General features: G+C 39.0%; 1 protein-coding gene across 5 annotated transcripts in view; it reads right to left on the minus strand.

Annotated features, from left to right (window-relative positions):
* The window catches only part of Lrrc4c (leucine rich repeat containing 4C), a 1,364,812-nt gene that overhangs the window by 191,405 nt on the left and 1,154,649 nt on the right, over window positions 1–18,758 (minus strand). The window contains exon 1 of one of the 5 annotated variants that reach the window (XM_055599898.1): window positions 10,397–11,478. The exons of the other annotated variants lie outside the window; for them this stretch is intronic. The gene's annotated coding sequence lies outside the window, so the exon portion shown is untranslated. Of the gene's footprint in view, window positions 1–10,396; window positions 11,479–18,758 lie in introns of those variants that run through there. 5 annotated transcript variants of the gene reach the window in all.

Genomic DNA, 18,758 nt, shown 5'->3' on the forward strand with positions numbered 1-18,758 from the left:
TTCTAACTGCAGATCTGTCTCGGGTGTACAGGAACCTTCTAGAGACTTGCAATGCATGCTAATCTCTGCACTGATTCACAGAGGGGGCTGCTTCATAGTAAAGCCATTGTTCTTTCTAATTGTCAGAGACGGCTGCTCTGCACTTGCCTGGAGCGATCCAATTAACATATCACCACAACACTAACCATTATAATATGTTCTGTATCCTACCAACAAGGGAAAGCCCCAACCCTGTTTCCATCCACAGCTTCAATCTAATTGGGTCTTTAATATGTAAACCGAAGGGGGAAAACAGTAACCTGGGTAGGAGACTATGTCCCTGAATTACTTTCTGCCACAAATGACCTCTTGGAGTGGGACACTTTTGTTGTTAATGAGCTATGAGTTGAGAGAAGTGATAACAAGAGAAAAGATAGAGGAAGGGAGGGAACAGAGAGAAGGCAATGGTTGGAATGAAGGCTCACAGGCTCTGATGGAGGAAGGGTAAGAGGGAAAGCCTGCTTGATGCTTTGGGGAATTGAAAACATGTAACTTCTGCTGGAAACCATTGCCATGGCAACGTTCAAACAATACAGGGAAAGCCTTCATAGCTCAGTTCTTGCCTTCCTGAACACCACTGTATTGAGGTTAACTCTTTTTGGGTGGCCTCTGACTTCCAGAGGCACCCCACTCATGTCCAGGAATGATATATTTGAAAGCTGGTTCTTGGTTAAGTGAGTCTCTCCAGAGATTAGCCAACGAAACAATTAACATTCTCTCTACTGCATTAAAACAGCTGGTCAAGATTATTCTGCCCCTCCTTCTTCTCTCATTCCTTATCCCATCAACCCAAGATTGTGAAAAATCTGTGCATCTGAGATCTGGCTGCAATCCAAACAAAAATCTATCTGGAGAAAGACATCTTTACACTTCCAAAGGCTGTGTAGCTTTCTTAAAATCTCTGCCTTAATTATTGAACTCTCCACCATCATTACAAAGCCAACATTTAAGGAACACACAGCCTTTCTCATGAGAGTGAATTTCTGAATACCACATTGTGTTCTTGTAGTAATGAAAATAACCTACAAATGAACATCTGCGTTCATAATAGTATCTCTATTATAGTTTTAAATATCAATCAACTTGGCTTAGACTGGACTACATCTACAGAAATGTATGATGCCGATAATTACGAAACTACATTAATTGCCAGAAGAAAAATGATCTCTTACCATTTCAAATCTGTAAATCCCTTTACCCTTCACCCCAATCCCATGTCCACTTGAGCAAGGATTTAAAAAAATAATCTGGTGGCTATAAACTTTTTTTTTTCTTTTTTACATTTCCTTTTAGTACTTGTTCAAGATAGGTGAAATTAAACAGATGTGCTACTCTCAAGAAAACTGTTTGGTATCAGTTGTTCGTAGTCTGGTAATAAGGAAATACTGGGCTCACCACTGAGTTTTGCAAGTAACTCATACCTTGCATGTGCCTATCCTCTCAGGCATTATCATGTTAGGTAGTAGTGAAGATGCAACTGTTTTGGATGTGCTGGGATAAAAATTTGTTGGGATGATGAAAAGGATGAGTACAGTATTCTAAACACTGTGAACATCAATATCAATGTACTTTTATCTAATATGAAAATCATTACTAATCTTAACCTCTAAATGCAAAGATATCTAAAACTAGAAGAAAATATTTCAATGAAGCATTAACAAAATGTAAATATTCCAATATGGTCAAGAAATTAATCTAGAATGATTGAAGAATAAAATTCCATCATAACTCAGTGCAATCTAACCCAGTACCATTGTCCTTTACCTAAATTTGTATATTTGGCTGTTTCTAGGGAGAGAAAGGAAAAGGCACTATTTCAAATAATAAGGCCAAAGCAATTGTTTTCAGTAAATTTCATATATTGTGGGAAACAGCTGCACTTTGATAGGAAGATCTTCAGACCTTTCACCCTAATTTCTCTTTGCAAGTGTTTGTATACAGGAATTCCTCAGGCTTGAAATCCCAAACATTTATGGTAGCCAGTCCTGAGAGAAAAGCAAACCTCACCCAACTTTGAATACTGTGCTGTGAACAACTTCATTTGAAGAAGTAATGCTATCTGTGATTGATGCCTGTGAGAAACGTGAATAACAAAATCTGCAATAAACATACTGACAGCTGTAAGTGAAAACATAACACACATATACACACACACATATGTATACCTGTATTAAAATAAGAATTCTCAAAACAGCTACTATCAATATTTCAAAAGGCCAAACAAAATTTTAAGTGTACTCAGAAAATTGCACAGGTTAAGGCATCTTTGCTACTCAATCTGTCTGTATCAACTCATTGTAGAAATGTACGGATGGTGTATTTTAAGACATGCTTATGGATATGTATACAGTTACTGTTATTAAAAGCAGAGAAAAATATAACAAATTTTATATATAATGCAGATTAGAGACAGATGACTAGAGGAAAATGTGTGACAGTAATTATAATGACAAAACTATTGCTAAAATAGACTACATTAGAGGCCAGGCGGAAGGGTTGTGTTGGGTCTTGTTACTTGTTTACAGATTCTGCCCAAATAAGTTGTTATTATCTTGGTACATGTTAGGAATGGCAAATGCCACTGTTGAGTGGGGTTAGCCAAGTAAGCAGATGTATTACAAAGCTAGGGCATGTGATAAACAATATGTTCCTGAGAAGAAAAAAAGCACACCTTATGGGTCTAAGAGAGCTGGGTAAGAGTCCAGGAAGAGGCAAGTTGTTCTGAGGCTTGACCTATGGAGCATATCCTTGACAGTGTCCCTTACGAAGTTCAAGTCAATGCTAGCCTTTCAGATCTCCAGAGGAGTGAAACATTTAGAAGAGCAGGAAGACAACAGAAGCTATGGCTAGGCTGGTCAGATGGTACAGTCAGAAGAGCATGGGTATTAGTCTACAAATGTACTCACAGACCATAAAACAAATGTTGTGCAGCTTTACGTTTTAGAGTGATGCTTTTAGGAAATTGAAAAATGGACTATACTGTAGAAAGATATTATTAAACAGGAATAATGCTGGAATCTAGACAGAAAATTTTGTGACAGAAGCGGAGTTTACAATTACTGCTTGGTCAGGAACATAAAAAATATATCATTATTGGACACTTTAAATACGTAAGTTACTGGAAGGGAAACAATCTCTTTCAGTTGTAGGAAGTTCATAAAGCCCTCATGAGAACCAAGGAAGTTTGGAAGCTATTGCTGATCATAGAGATTGATTAGGTCTCTCCACATGGTATGATGGTCAAGGAATTGAGTTGGATTTCTCTAAACAAAACAGGTAAATAGCCCTCAGAAATATAGAAGAAGTCCCACTTAGAGAAAAAGGAGAAGGATTAAGTGAAATGGATAAAGTAATCAATGAAAAAGTCCTCAAACCTCTGAAATACCTTCAGAAACTCAGAGGTTATCCTGGTATCTGATGCTACAGACTCAATATAATTAATTATCATTTATGGGCTTACTTTTTGTATAAGATACACACAATTATATGCCTAATTTGTATATAAGATGTTGTTTTATAAAACCCAAACTTATTAGCATTAACCTTAATATATATATATATATATATATATATATTATCATATCATAAGTATTTTGAGAATTTTTTTTCACTCCATAGATCTCCTGAATGAATTAGCATGACTTTTCCTGTGTGTTTCTTAGAAGCGGTTACTTTCCTTTTGTCATTTTTTTTTTCAAGACAAGTGTTTCTCTGTGTAGCCTTGGCTGTCCTGAACTCCCTTTGTAGACCAGGCTGGCTTCAAACTCACAAAGATCTGCCTGCCTCTGCCTCCCTGAGTGCTGAATCACAGGTGTGTGTCACCATACCTGGCTCAGTCACTTTCTTAAAGACACACTTGGATGTAATTAAGGAATGACAAAAAAAAAAAAAAAAAAAAAAAAAATGCCAGGTATGTTAGCAAAGTAGATGGAAACCCAGGACACCTGGTGACAGATGGAGGGAAACAATGTATTCCAATCACGATTAAAATATTCAGAATAGAAGGTTGTATGAGAGTGAATTGACAGGTTTGTTACCAAGGCAACATGCTTGAATGTATGGATTCTGATCTTTGGCTTAGGTGCTTATAAGTGCCACCTGTTTCTAGCCTCACCTTCCAATCTCTAAATCATCTTTCACAATTACCCTCTTTTTGTTGCTGTTCCTTAAGTGAGAGTTGAAGTGAAAAGTGTTACATTTGGAACATATTGTCTGGTACTCATTACATGGCTCTCAAATGATGTTTACCATAATTGAGTGACATCTAAAGCTTCCAAAAATGTGTCTACTTAGACAACTTCAAGAAGCTGTCATGAGCGTGGGACAAATTTGAAATAAAAGCATATCTATACCACATGAGTGTTCTTTAAAACCATTTATTAACTCCATTATAATTTCACTGATATTGTAAAAATATAAAAAACAATAATATGAACTTTGAAAGGAAAGTTGGCAAAATTTTTTCACCTTTTCAATGTAAGCAGATATGAGACAAAACACTCAATCATACGTTAAATGCAGAAAATAACTGGATTTCATAGGAAAGACAATGAACTATTAGAATCCTCTCTGTTTGAGTGCTGTCCAAGTATCAGGTATCGTAAATCTTAGCTTTCCTGAAATAACTATAAAGATAAGGGAAAGGATATCTAGTTTTACAGTGTAGAAAACTGAGGTTTATTAGTTCTAACTGGCAACCTAGAGCCAAATAACTAGCCGGTGCTGAAACAAACTTGGAATGCAATATTTTTCTATTCTAAACTCCTAATAAGTCCCTGGAAAATCCTTTAGTTTTCTTCTTTACCTGCCAGAGTAATATGCTGTGATGCTCACATTTACTTCTTTGTCACCGATTTCCTGCTATCAGAAATTATATGCTCTTAATTCCCAGGAATCCTGAACTCCTAAGAAGTTACCTAGGAACTCAATATCAGGGTCCTAGTGCTTGAAGCAACATTATTTAAACATTTTTTTTTTTTTTGAAGAGAAGAGACTATAAGGTCAAGGGAGCTAATATAAGACAAGCCAAATATCACAGTCCATTCCTGGCAATAAATAAAATAAGAAAATGTAGTAGATCACATAACATTCAGACTTCAGTGTTTCTAAAAAAAATTCTTCGGTCCCTCTGTCTGTGTGTCCAATCAGAATATTCATGAGGATTTTTTATTAACCTTCTATAGATTCCTGAGAACCATCATCCCTGTGGTGTGTGTTTGTGTGTGTGTGTGTGTGTGTGTGTATCCACAAGGGTGCCATGCATGCATTTGAATTAATTACATTAGGTGGTTAAATGAAGCCCAGTTAGTCATCATAAGGCTGGTTTTTGGATGCAGGTATTCATAGGTGCTTAGAACATGACAGAGAAAAACAGTCTATTTCCTCAGAAAGAGTGTTAAACTAAGATATTGTCTCAGTTTCCTGGCTAAATTTTGTCTATCAAATCAATGATTATTGAGTGAAATAATTTTGAATAAAATGAAGACATAGTAGCTTCTTGATACTCCTTAGAGATACCTCCTTAGATACCTCCTTAGAGAGTCTTCTAAGATATTACCAAGAAATTTCTGGTATATATTATCACAGAAAATAAAGCTCTGTACAATATTGCCAATATATATATGGACACTGTATGTTATTCACAGTTCAAAAAGTATAATCACAATCTTTGATGGCTGATATTTCACTGAGATACCTCCAAGTGTGTTTTAAAGTTGCATGAGTGGAGGGTATTTCTGTTGCTGCAATAAAAAACATGACCAATAGCAATCTGGGGAGGAACGGGTTTATTTTAGTTTATAGGTTATAGTCCACAATCCAGGGAAGTCAAGACATAAATCAAAGTGCTAACCTAGAGGAAAGGAAGGTAACAGAGACCATGGAGGAATGTTGCTTCCTGGTTTGGTCCCTTTGGCTCAGCCCACTTTATTATACAACCCTTGACTAGGCGTTGTTCTAGGATGGAACCTCCCACAGTAGGCTGTGTTCTTTAATATCAACCAACAATCAAGGAAATACCCCACCAACATAGCCACATGCCAATCTAATCACACAACTACTCAGACGAGGGTCCACAGTCCCAGATGACTATGGTTTGTGTCAAGATGTTATAACCAATACATTGATATTTCAAATTTAGTTCTGTCTGTGTTACCCAAGTGAATTGTAATGAAGCTCTTCCCCTCAACAAACCTACATATTACCTGAACATAGAACAGATATAATCAATTTAAATTGGAACTACTGAATGCTTACAGTACATGACATAAGGAGACCCGAGTCACTTATTCTTTTGGTAGTCAGTTTCATGTGATTATCTTACCTCTAATTTAAAGAGAAGCACATAGGTTGCAATAGGTTAAATGGTATGCATAATTCACGTGACCCAGTAAATCTAACTATTTGAGTTCTCTTTTAACACAAGCATCCAAGTTCCTCCTGATTTATTTGTCATTTTTAGAACACACACACACACATACAATAGTAAAATAAAGCAAATGTTGAACATTTCTGCATTAGATTTTCATTGATGCTAATGGGAAGTGAAAACCACGAACCTTAGGAGGGCTTTTCAAAACCTTTCAGATTTTAGATTTTTTTCAAAAGTTAATAATCAAAACCTAATTAGGTATAAACCAAGCAGACAAGATTATTATACACAGTCTGCATATATGATGTAGATATCACCAGTCATGGTAACTGAAGAGTAAGATTCTTTTTTGTTACTGTTACAGTGAAGAAAGTTCTTAGGAATTCTGCTGAGGAAAACAGTCAGAGATCAGAACTACTAAGGTAGACAAGGAAATTTCAAAGCACCGTGAAGTCCCACTGCTTAGACCACAGGCAAATCTGTGTTTTGTTTCACATGCTAATATTAAGACTTATTGCACTTCTGCTACTTTGTCTTCTCGATACACTAATGGAGCCCTCTTCGTTAACAAGTAAATACATTCATTGTGCAGTTAGAGTTAGACCTGTTCTAAAGCCCATGATTCCAGATCGTGGAACTTGGGGCCTTAATAGCAGTAAGGGAATGATGTACTATCTTATTTAAATTATATATTTGATAAGATTTTTGTCTCCATGCATTCCAAACCAAGATGATAGCATATATAATCCAAGGACACTTAAAGTTCAAAATCACCTTATGCAACTTTAAGATTAAAAGCACACAATAAAGTAGAAGCAGTTAATATGCTCTTTCATTGTACCTAAATTATCATTTAATACTTATTGCTCAGATTTATTTTCATAGACATTATTTTATATATAAAAGAATGTGTTTTAAACAATCTATTCTGGTAATACCTTGGAAGGAAAGCTTACAAGGATTATAAACTCAGCACACAGTCACTATGCTTTAGTGTAACCAGCAGACCCTTAACGTACTTGGTCAGGCTTCATTCATCCTTAGGAAGTGGATACACAAGATTCATCATGACTGACAGAGAGACAGACAGACATCCAGAGATAGAACCTATTGTGATGAGGCTTTGCAACACATTACATCTGATTAAAAAAAAAAAAATCTAATTTACCAACCTATTAGATGTTATTCCTAATCCACAAGCAAAAGAAAAAAAAAATGAGAAACAGAAAAATTTTAAATGTTGTCTACAGAATGTTGCAATTAGATTAGAGGAAAAAAGAAATTTGAAATATCTTTAAAATGAGTACAAAGCTGCAGCTTTCTGGGTCTGTGGTCCTTAGCAGACTGCTGTGTATACCACTCTACCCACAAATACACTCAGTGGCCAACTTCAGTTGAAGCAGCTATTAGGTAGGAGTCCACCTCCACCATGGCCAGGATTTCTTTCCTAGCCCATGAACAACTGGTATAAATTGCAGAGCCAACTAATTCCCAAACCAAAGGAGTTGATCCTCACGTTCAGCCTGAGCACCTTCACATAAAGCTAGCAAAGTAAATCACTTCACAAGGAACAGCTTCAGATGCCTGATCAGTTCGAGGAGAGGGAGCTACATTCCAGCACAGATTTTAAACCAGACTCTTTTTCTTACCTTTCGTCCTCTTGGGAACATTTACCTGTTTGCATAAGAAGGGAGGGGAATAGAAAAGCCATGACATTGTTGAAGAGAAAAAAAATGCAATGTGTGGTCAAATGGGGATAGTGTTCAGTATTGAGAAAAATTATATATTTGTATATGTTCATATATATGATTTGAATCAAATCTTGCAGGACAGGTTTTCCAGACAAAGTGAAGCTGAACTACAAAGTAAACATCAAGACATTTTCTTATCCTCTTACTTCTGTGTCAGTTGTACTAAGTTGCGGCTGAACAACTTTCTATAACTTGAGTCATTGCATGACCAAGTGTGGCAAATTAACAGTGACCATGTAAAACATAGTAAACACACACATATACAGGCGGTGAAGAGAGATTAGTAAAATATATAGAAGCCTCCATAGATCTCTGGAAGAAAGTAAGTTTGCATGTTTTCATTGATTGGTAAATTCCTGCAGCATCTGTGTGTCCCAACACAAAACATGTGCCTAGAAAAATAAATTAGGGAAGTGCTTGGCTGTAGGCTACCTTAGTTAAGGAGTAATAAAAGGGATAAGAACAGATAATGGGAGCAAAAGAACAGACTCAGGTTCTGTTAGCAGGGTGTTTCAGGTTTATATTATCACTTCTTTGATATATATCTAACTCCACAGTCTCTTAATGACTCTCTAGAGTCTACCACTCACAGCAATAAACATGCCCAGTGCTAACGGACCCAGGAGGGCTGCCTTCCATCCCCTTTGGGATATTTCAGACTTGTGAATCTTCTGGGACTTTAAATATTTTAAAGCCAGAGTTTTGTGAGCCATGAGAAAGGAAGGAGATCAGACAAGAGGAGAGGAGACTCTCCTCTTCAGACTAGGAGAACACGGGAGAAGAGAGAAAAGGAGAGGAGAGGAGAAGAGAGGAGAGGAGAGGAGAGGGGAGGAGAGGAGAGGAGGGGAGAGGGCTCCTATGATTCTTGATTTCTACACTGGCAAAAGTTTACTTCAACTTCTGTAGACCACTGTGCCTTTCTCTCAGCTCTGAATAAAAATGGCAGCTGTGATCATCCTGTTTGTGCCATACTCCTTCCTAGTTTGGATTCAAAACTTGTCTGTTTCTCTGGATCTTTTGTGAGTCACCTGTCTTAGACTCTTTGGTCATTAACCAAACAATTATGGTTTCTCTCAGCCACAGTTTCCTCTTTGGTTTGCATGTAATGTCTGATCTGGTCCTAAAGTTGAGTGAGTTCATGATTCTAATAGAAGGCTCCAGAAAGGAGTATAGAAAGGTGTCAGGGGTGGAGGTGGGAACATTCTGTACAGCAGTCAAGCTCCAAGACACTGACAGAAGTTGAGAGAGGAGGTGATCCTGAAGGCCCCAGCCTCTCCAATCACTTGCAACATTCTCTTTAATTTAATTGTTATTTACTTTTGTGTTGTTTTGTTTTCATTGCCTTCTTTCCTTCACTTCAAAGCAATGCAGGACCATGGTAAGCTTTGGTGCTCAATACATTAATCTTTCCTTTGGTCTTCCTTTCTAAGTTACCAAAGGATGCTAAATTTCTGCCTTTTTCTTAGCAGCTGTATCTTACATGTTTTTGGAGGGTTCCGGGTAAAGCCTATGCCGAACACCCAAGTCCTCTACAGTTTGTGTGCAGTTTCTCTGATACCTAAGGGCATCTGAAATTGCAAGGGTAGGGTGAATGGACCTTCCTTGTTTCAGTCTTACCTCTGCACTGAAGACCCCTGGGATGCAAGGAGCACATTTGGATGAGGGAGTGCAGGAGACTGTGGGAAGTGCAGGAGGCTCTTGCTCTCCCACTTCCTCTGCCATGCCATTCCCTCATACCCACTAGCCAGAAGCCATTCTTCACCAGCTTTAGTGTCATAGTTTCGTGTTAATACGCTCTGTTGATCTGCAGTGTCAGGTCGGATAATGAAATTTAAATTGGGTCCCTTCGATTTCCAATAGCCAACATCTGTGCTTCTAAGTCTGAGGTTTCCTTGTAACTTAAATGCATTCTAGAGTGTCAGTCACTTCCATCAGCACCCCACACTGCAGCGGCTTTCATGGAGAGATTTTTTTTTTCCCTCTCTCTCTCCATACTGAACGTTTGCAAAGGCATTTGCCTAGAATGCAGACAACCTGCATCCTGATAGCAGTCCAGCTTATCAGGGAGCACAGCTTGAAGGAGCAACTGCGTGGGCCACCTTGTGCCTCATTTTCCCCCCCAGTAGCTGGGTCCTTGAAAACCACAGTAAAGGCGGAGGGGGGAGGGGAGAGAACCAGAGAACTAAATCAATGAACATTCTCTTCACCGATAAATAAGAAAATTAGGATCACTCACTGTATTTCAGCACAGCTACTTCCCGAGGGAAATCCAGGTGGTTAAGAACAAGAAAGAAGGCTTGGTCTTGACACCAAAAAGAAAAGGAGAGAGAAAGCAAGAAGGAGGTTGGTGGTGAAAGAAAAAAAAAAATCCAACTGCAATTATCCTTCAATTTTAGTCAACACGGGCACCGATCCAAGAGTCCTCTGCTGATTTCTTTCCCAATCAATGCTTCGTTCTTCAACGGTCAACTTTTCTTCAGTGAAATTTCTTTTGCAATATGTATTATTAATTTCCTTTCCTCTTGTGGGAAATTTAAGAAGAAAAAAAAATATATAAGGTCTTTACTTTCCTAAAAAAAGACTCCAAACTTTTCATTCCAAAAATATCTCCTTGGCGTACTTTCTCCTTTAAAGAGAAAAACGAGCACACTTTTTCTTTGTGAATCCTCAGTTCTCCATTTCCAAACATCCTTGGGGGAGGGGGACAGCTTTTTTTATGATTATTTATTTATGTCAGAACACACTAGAACCCCGCAGGTCTGACATCAGCTTATTTCATTTTCCCCCAATGCTCCCCGTGTGGCCATATACACATTTATGTTACGATCCAGGTCTCACAAGAAAAAGGTTCGTTCTTTCTTCTCGCTGGCACCATCAGTTTATCCTCTGCGGTCTGCTCCAAGAGAGAGCTGCGTCCCGCATCCTTCATTTTAGCAAGGCATCCAACAGCCACCTCCTCCAGGATTAAAAAAAAAAAAGAAAAGAAAAAAAAAAGAAAAGAAAAAAGAAAAAGAAAGAAAAAAGAAAAGAAAAAAAAAGAACAAAAAGTCTTTTCTTTACATCCTCGATTCCCTTCCCCAGCTTTCCCTTCGGAGAATTTAGGGATCAACTGCCCCCACCGGCTATCCTTCTGGCCGGCCCCTTCGACAAAGATCTGATTAGATTTCTCATCACAACCCAGTGCGCAATTGGATTTTTGATTTCAGCCACCCAGCCAGCCACCTTCCCCCTCGCCCCTCCAAACTCCCTGTTAGATCCCGTCGTCTTCCCTCCACTGCCTCTGCGATTTCATAATCTCACGTTAAATGGAGTGCGGGGGGCAGGGGCGGGGGAGGGGGCGGAGGTAGAGGAGGAAAATTTCAAGGCTCCGTCAGCTGTCAAGAACAAACCCGTTCCGCCCCCGGTCAGCTACTTTTTTTTTTTTTTTTTTTTTTTAAGGCTCCGGGTGGCTTTTGTTGGGTCCCCTCCCCCACTGGGTCCAGGTCCTGCAGGTAGAGCTGAACTGGGCGAGCGCGGCGGGGGTCACCAGGGAGGCGCCAGCAGCCCCGGCCAGCACGGGTGTCCCTTTCTCCATCAGCCGGCCGCAGATCTGGAGTCCCCGCGGCGGTGGTGGAAGTTCAGACTGGGCTTTTATTTCAAACAGGGAGAGCCAAGTGAACGGACTGACGTGGTGTTAGATAAATTAAAAAACAAAACAAAAACAAAATAAAACAAAAGGAAACACACGTATATATATATATATATATATATATTTTTTTTTTCTTTAAAAAAGGTGTAATGAAACAGGAATGAAGAAGGTTAAAAAAAAAAAAATCTCTAATCACTGGCTCCTCGCATCCTTCAGGGATGAAACTGCAGCTTTGATCTCCTTTCCAGCTGCGTTGGGGACGGTCTGGAGCCACAAGTTGGTTCCTCTGCGCAGCGGTTCCGGACGCCCGCTGGTCCTCCGCGAGGAGACGCGTCCTCGGGCGGGCGCGCAGCCGCTCCGCGCCGGTCTCAGCGCCATGGTCCCGGCTCCCGACTCCCCGGGCCGCGGAAACCCGAGCCCCCTTCCATCCACTCCGGCGTGAACTCTGTCTTCTCCCTCTCCTCTCTGCTCCGTCTGCTCTCTTCCCAGGTAAATGAAAGCTCTCTCTGAGCGGTTGGCAGCGTCTGCCAGTCTAGACTTTCCACCAACGCCAGGTCCTGTTCCTTAGGGTCCTGGCTCCCCAAAACGTTTCCGGACTGCAGTCCCTTCCCCTCCCCTGGCCCTCTTTTTTTGCCCCTTTCCCATTCCCTTTCTCCGCTAGAGATCAGTAAAATACAATTACCCAATTACCTCCCATCATCTTTGCAGTGATTGGTCAATTGTATTAACACTTAAAGTCTGGGAAGAGGGGATTGGAGACTTTGAGGTGTGGCACTGCTGCCACCTGGCGGAGAGAGACGGAAGAACGCTGTTTTCAAACAGCCGCACACACCGTCAGAGGCTGGTAATCAGGAAAGAAATTCAGGGTGTGTAGGAGATGTCATCTTTATTTTTAATTTTTAAAGCCTGCCAGTTTTCATCCCCGAAAGCAGACAGTTTTGAGGGAAAAAGGAGAAGACATTGAAGTCAAATCACCACTGGATTCAAAATTATCAATAAACACAAAGCTTTTGCTTTCAGACTGAATGGTTAAGAGCCTCTCTGGGAAGTCCAGAAGGCTGGTCCCAAGGTGGGGATTAAGGCTTTGCTCCTTGGTTTATCAGGAGAAATCCTGGGTAGCTCAGGAGCCGAGAGAGAGGGGACACGTGGGGGAACAGAGTAATCTGTCCAGGAGGAAACAAGTGTAAAGGCGAGATAGGCGCCTTCAGTCTATGCAGTGTTGCAGTAAATTGGCCTGTTCAGTTTGTACAAGACATTCGGGACAGCTTGACAACTCAATTCCAGCATCCCTCGCTCCTGGATAGGGGCTTTTCCATCAACCAGTGTTAGAGGAGCGCTTAGCACATTTCAATTCAACTGCCTTTTCTAAGAAGCAGGGACCTGGACCACAAAACAATGATATAAATAGATATTTATTTTGTCTTTTTCTCTGCTGTATAATGATCACAAAGCTCCTTCCACGAGCTGAAGTCACTAGTTTTATGTCTGATAAGCATGTTAATTTGAGATAGGAGAATAAATGAAATTGACAATGACGATTCTAACAATTAGAAATCATGCATGAAGAAGATGAAGGTAAATAAATATTTGTTTCATCTCCTCCCAGTATAGATATTTAGGCTTTTTTCTTCTTTTCTAGCATTCGAAATATGCTGTTGGACTCAAAACAGTATTAAATGAAAAACAGAAGTATAATAGGTTAGCAGGACAAGGAGAAGAGAACTTTTGTGCTACTACAGGAACATTTGAGGTCTATCCAAGTTCATGCCAGATATTTTTCTCTTCTTTGTGACATTAATGCTAATATATTATGTATTCTATGAAATGCACTATATCTTTAGTTCTTTGGACTTCAAAAAAATTATATCTATACATTTCTTTGAAGATAAAGGAGAAACTGTAACATGGATTTCAGATGTCATCACCTGAAAGGGAAAACACACCCTTGTCTCAGCATTTTTTGGGGGGAGATCTCTGACCTAGTTGTAACTCATATACAATGTGAATTTGTGGAAGAGTTAATGCTTTTATGCTCAAATGGGTCTTGCATGGCATGGTTCATAAAGACTAGTAGGCCACTGGTTATAACTTCAGTTTGTGTTGGTTAAGCAGCATTTATCCACCTGCAAATCTTTGGAAAACACTTCACGAAGATTCTCCGGATGGATTCAGAGGGATGGACCCACATATTTAGAAGTAAACTGAAAGGTTTTGGAATCCGAATGTTCTTCGTAGGGAAACTGAAAGCCAGAGGAAGGCCAACATCTTGTTTATTCAAAGTGGGGTAAACTTTCTGTCTATGAGACATGTTTAACAGCTTTTAAAGTCAAGTATTCTCTCAAATAAAACACAAGAAAGGACCAGTGCTAAGTAGGAAATCAAAAAATGGAAAGATATCCCAGTTCTGCCTAGATTCACATTGCAAAGTTACATGACCATCGTTGCCTGTTTGCTCTGTAAGACACTGAATCGGTTATTCGATATTCATATCTTCATTCAAAGTCATTTATTAATTGAATTACTGATCATACATAGATATGGTATTTTGCAGCCTATTTTAGACATCACTTTATCTAATATTCAAACAACTTCCTGAAATATTTTGAAGGGAGACAAGGTGAACCCTCAAATTATAGTTGGTAAAAGACAGCCAAATGTTGAACCCAGAGATCCAGTCCATTTCATTTCTTCCAGTTTTGCATAAATTTCTAGGTTTTGGTAACATGGAGAGGATGCAGTCACAGAAGACGGTCATGAACACCCAGGCTTTTATTATAAGTATGCATCCTCAGAGTTGAGTTTTTAGCTGTTCATAAAAATAGCAGTGTTATAGACTGTTGTTTGCCTGTTGGTGGCCGTAGTTAAAGAGGACTGAAATAAAGGGTCAAAAAGGGAACCTTCCTGAAAGAACATCTGGACAATCAGTAGTGAAGACCAATGTGGAGATAATCATGCATCAGGGCTGTCCATTATGCTCAGTAGATGCATGTGTTTAAGATTCTTCATAAGCTCTCCTTTAAAAGAATAATTGCTTAGTAAGTCATCATCACAGCCTCATGCTTCCCTTTCATCAGTACTTCTTCTTTTCAAAAATCCTGTCTAGAAATAAAGGTCTTTGGGGTGGGATGACTTGGAAAGAGAGAGTGTGGTGCTACCACAGTGGTTTTCTTTTATGGAAACATAGAGTACCACATGTTTTTTTTTTCTTCTGATGTTTAGACATATGGGCAAGATAAACTGTCTTATTTCTTTCTGGGTCGGTGACTCTAACTGGTATAATCTTTAACAAACAGCAGGGGACAGCATCTTGTAATCAGAAATACAAAACAGTAAATAGCATGAATCCAGCAATTTTGTTTAAAAATAAAGAAAATAAGAATGTGCATATTTTATTTGTAATTGGATTTAAAAGACGTAGACTCTTCTGTCAATTCACAGTATTTTTATTTTTTTATTTATTGCAATTTAATCATTTTTGTATCTCAGCTATAGCCCACTCCCCAATCCCCTCCCAATTCTGCCCTCCCTCCCTTTTCTCCTCCTATGTCCCTCCCCTAGTCCACTGATAGGCAAGGTTCTCCTCCCCTTCCATCTGATCCTAGACTATCAGGTCTCATTAGGAGTGGCTGCATCGTCTTCCTCTGTGGCCTGGTAAGGCTGCCCCACCTCAGGGGAAGGTGATCATAGAGCCAGCCACTGAGTTCCTAAGACAGCCCCTGTTCCAATTACCAGCGAACCCATTCGGAGACTGAGTTGCAATTGGAACCTAGAAACTCTGCACAGTATATTTTTGTTTAGGTCTGAGTATATTATAGTGCAAATACTGAGAGTTCTCTTTTCTAGTTTCAATTCCATTATAAACAGAGACTAATCATATCAAGTCTGTCTCTGTAATTCATTCCTAATGATGTGAGTTAAGCCCATTAAATTAACTTAAACTTTTCTTTAATGTTAAATGCTATATTTTTGTGGGCATATGTACTGCTAGGCAATATAACATGGACACTGCCTCAAAACAAAAAGGCAGAGCAACAACCATATATTCCCAGATCCCTGGTAATATAGATGAGGATCCTAAAGTCAAAGTACTTTTGCAGATAGTAGTTTATTTCCAATATATTCCTTTTATTATTGCTAGCAGCATTTACCCCATAGAGATTTGCTGTTTGCTTTCTCTTGGATTTTAATATTTGTCTTAACAACTAGTATTTGGGAAAAAAGGTGGAAGGAAAATAATTTCCTAAAAGCTGAAAAAACACACACACATTTTACAAACAATAATTTTAAGTGTTGGGTGAAATGGTGCACTCCTGTAATCCTGGCTTTTAGGAGGTTGGGGCAGAAGGATCTTGAGTTTGGCCTATATAGTGAGGTCATCTCAACAATAATGACAAGGCAACAGCAACCAGAGATTGTTTTGAGGCTGAGGCGTGTAGCTCAGTGGTAAATCATGTGCTAAGCATGCACCAGGCAGCTCTAGGTCCCCTTGTCAGCTCCAAAATACCAACAACAAAAGCAGAGTGTCAGGCTGGAGAGATGGCTCGGAGATTAAAAGGATTGGTTGTCCTTCCAGAGATCCTGAGTTCAATTCCTGGCAACCACATGGTAGTTCACAACCACCTATCCTGGGATCTGATGCCCTCTTTTAGCATGCAGGTGTATATGCAATTAGAGCACTCATATACGTAAAAAACAAATTTAAAAAAAAATGGGCTAGAGAGACGGTTCAAAGTTTACAAACATTAGTTCCTCTTCTAGAGGACCTGAGTTCAATTCCCAGCAAACACGTGATGGCTACCAACCATCTATAAAAAAATCTGGTGCTCTCTTCTGGCACTGTATATAGAATAAAGAAATAAATCTTTAAAAAAAAACAACAACTAGTATTTAATGGGAGCTTAAAATTCCAAGCTTGGTTCTAAGCAGGTCACACCTTCCTACTCTCAACTTCAGTAACATTATAGAATAGGCACCGTTTTCGTACCATTTTTAGGGCTGCTGGATTCAGAGATAAAGTGAAATAAATGCCTGGCTAGGCGGAGTTACTTCCCTTCAGATATTGAGGCTGCTAACAAATTCTTGCTGTGTATAGAGATGAATTGTTCATGTCTCTTTATTACCCACTAGCCCATGACTGATTTTACAAGAGCATTTTATTATATTTATGTTTTCTCATTAGTGTATGAATGGATATCCAAGACTACAGTATTAGGGAATTATCTATATGTCTTCAATTTTTTTCAAGACAAGTGACCCAAAACACACTATGTAGTGGAGGATGACCTTGAACTTCTGACTGTTCTGCCTCTCCTCACTTCCAGTAGTGAGCCTATAGGCATATAACACTACAAGTGGTTATTTTTGTAATTATGGTACAATTGTGCAACATTAATACCGTCATCATTCTTATTTTATCTAATATTTTCATCAGTGTTTTTAGTAAAGTATTGGAAAATGAAACGATTTTTACGAACATTGAAATATTAACATAAAGAAAAATCAAGCATGACTTTATCAGAAAATATATAGTTTCAAATTAATTGGTGCATAGTATATATTTCATGACCTTAGCTGTTTGTTTTGTTTGTTGTTTTTTTCAAGAGTCAGAAGGGGAGTCAGGGTAGGTTAGGCATTTTGAAGATGCCATGTGTGAATCAAATCTGTTAACTTTGTTAACACAAAGCAAATCACTTCATACAGAATGAGCCTGTCATGAAGCCTACAATGTATAGACACTGGGATACTACATAACTGAAAAGAGTGAAGAATCAAAGTACCCGCTGCAACCCTCTGCGGCTTCACTAATATCAGGATTTTTTCACCGTCACAGGACTGTATAGGCAAGATGAAGCCTCATGTCAATGTGATTTGATGCATTCCAACAGATAGGGGATTTACTAATCCCTTATTATGTGCCTGACATTATGCAAGGTGTCATTACTTCCTCTGCACCCCGTTTACCTGATGATACTTCTTTTTGACAATGTGGAAATGTTTTTTTTTTTTTTTGTTTTTTTGGGTTTTTTTTGTTTGTTTGTTTGTTTGCTTGCTTTTTACCTTCCTGTTCTTTTCCTACTTTATAGACCTGACTAAGAATTAAGGTTCTTAGACAGACACTTGCTGCCCTTGTGTTTGTTGGTTTATTTGCTTGTTTGTTTTCATTATACTCCTCTCTAGTACCAGTTTAGAAAGGGAAAAGAGAATAAGAAAGTCTGGAGATAACGACTGATAAAGCGAATAAATCTGTCCCTTCTACAGTGACAAGAGACCACAAGACTGGGAATAGTCAGTCTGAAGAGTAACTAGTCACTTTAATACATATTGAGACCCAGATTACTTACCACACCATTTGACTCATTGCCCCTTAATAAATTTTGATTGACTTGATGAGTGAGCTGCCCAAATGGTTGAATGAAAAACAAAATCAATAGATAGTACTTCTACTAATTCAATGATGATTCAGGGAACTAGGGACGACTTAGTCAGAAAAGTGGATGTTGCAAAAATACCAGGACCCGAATCCTATTCCCTGTCATCTCCATAAAAATCCAGGTATATGGTACTCACCCATCACTGGAAAGTATACCTAGTGTACTCTCCCAAGCACTGGAAAGGCAGAGATAGGTGTATCTATGGAGCTTCCTGGGTGGCCAATAAGGTCAAGTTAGTGAGCTCCAGGTTCAACAAAGGCAGTGTCGCCAAAATACGTCAGTCTGAACAATGGAGACACTTTCTGAATCTTTCTGTGTATGAGTAGACATGTACATGCAAACTTATATGCATACGCATCTAACACACACATACACATGCAAACACATGATGGAAGTAATCATATAATGTGCTCAAAACACTGAAAGAAGATAAGCGGCAAGAGCTGGATTGACAAGAAGGGACTATTAGCTTACTCTCACAGGTAGGTAGTACCCTCACAGGGAGGAAACATGTTGCATAAGACTTCTGCCTCTGAATA

This window comes from Psammomys obesus, unplaced genomic scaffold (assembly GCF_907164565.1).
Source record: "Psammomys obesus unplaced genomic scaffold, mPsaObe1.curated_primary_1811, whole genome shotgun sequence".
NCBI classification, from domain to species: Eukaryota; Metazoa; Chordata; class Mammalia; order Rodentia; family Muridae; genus Psammomys; species Psammomys obesus.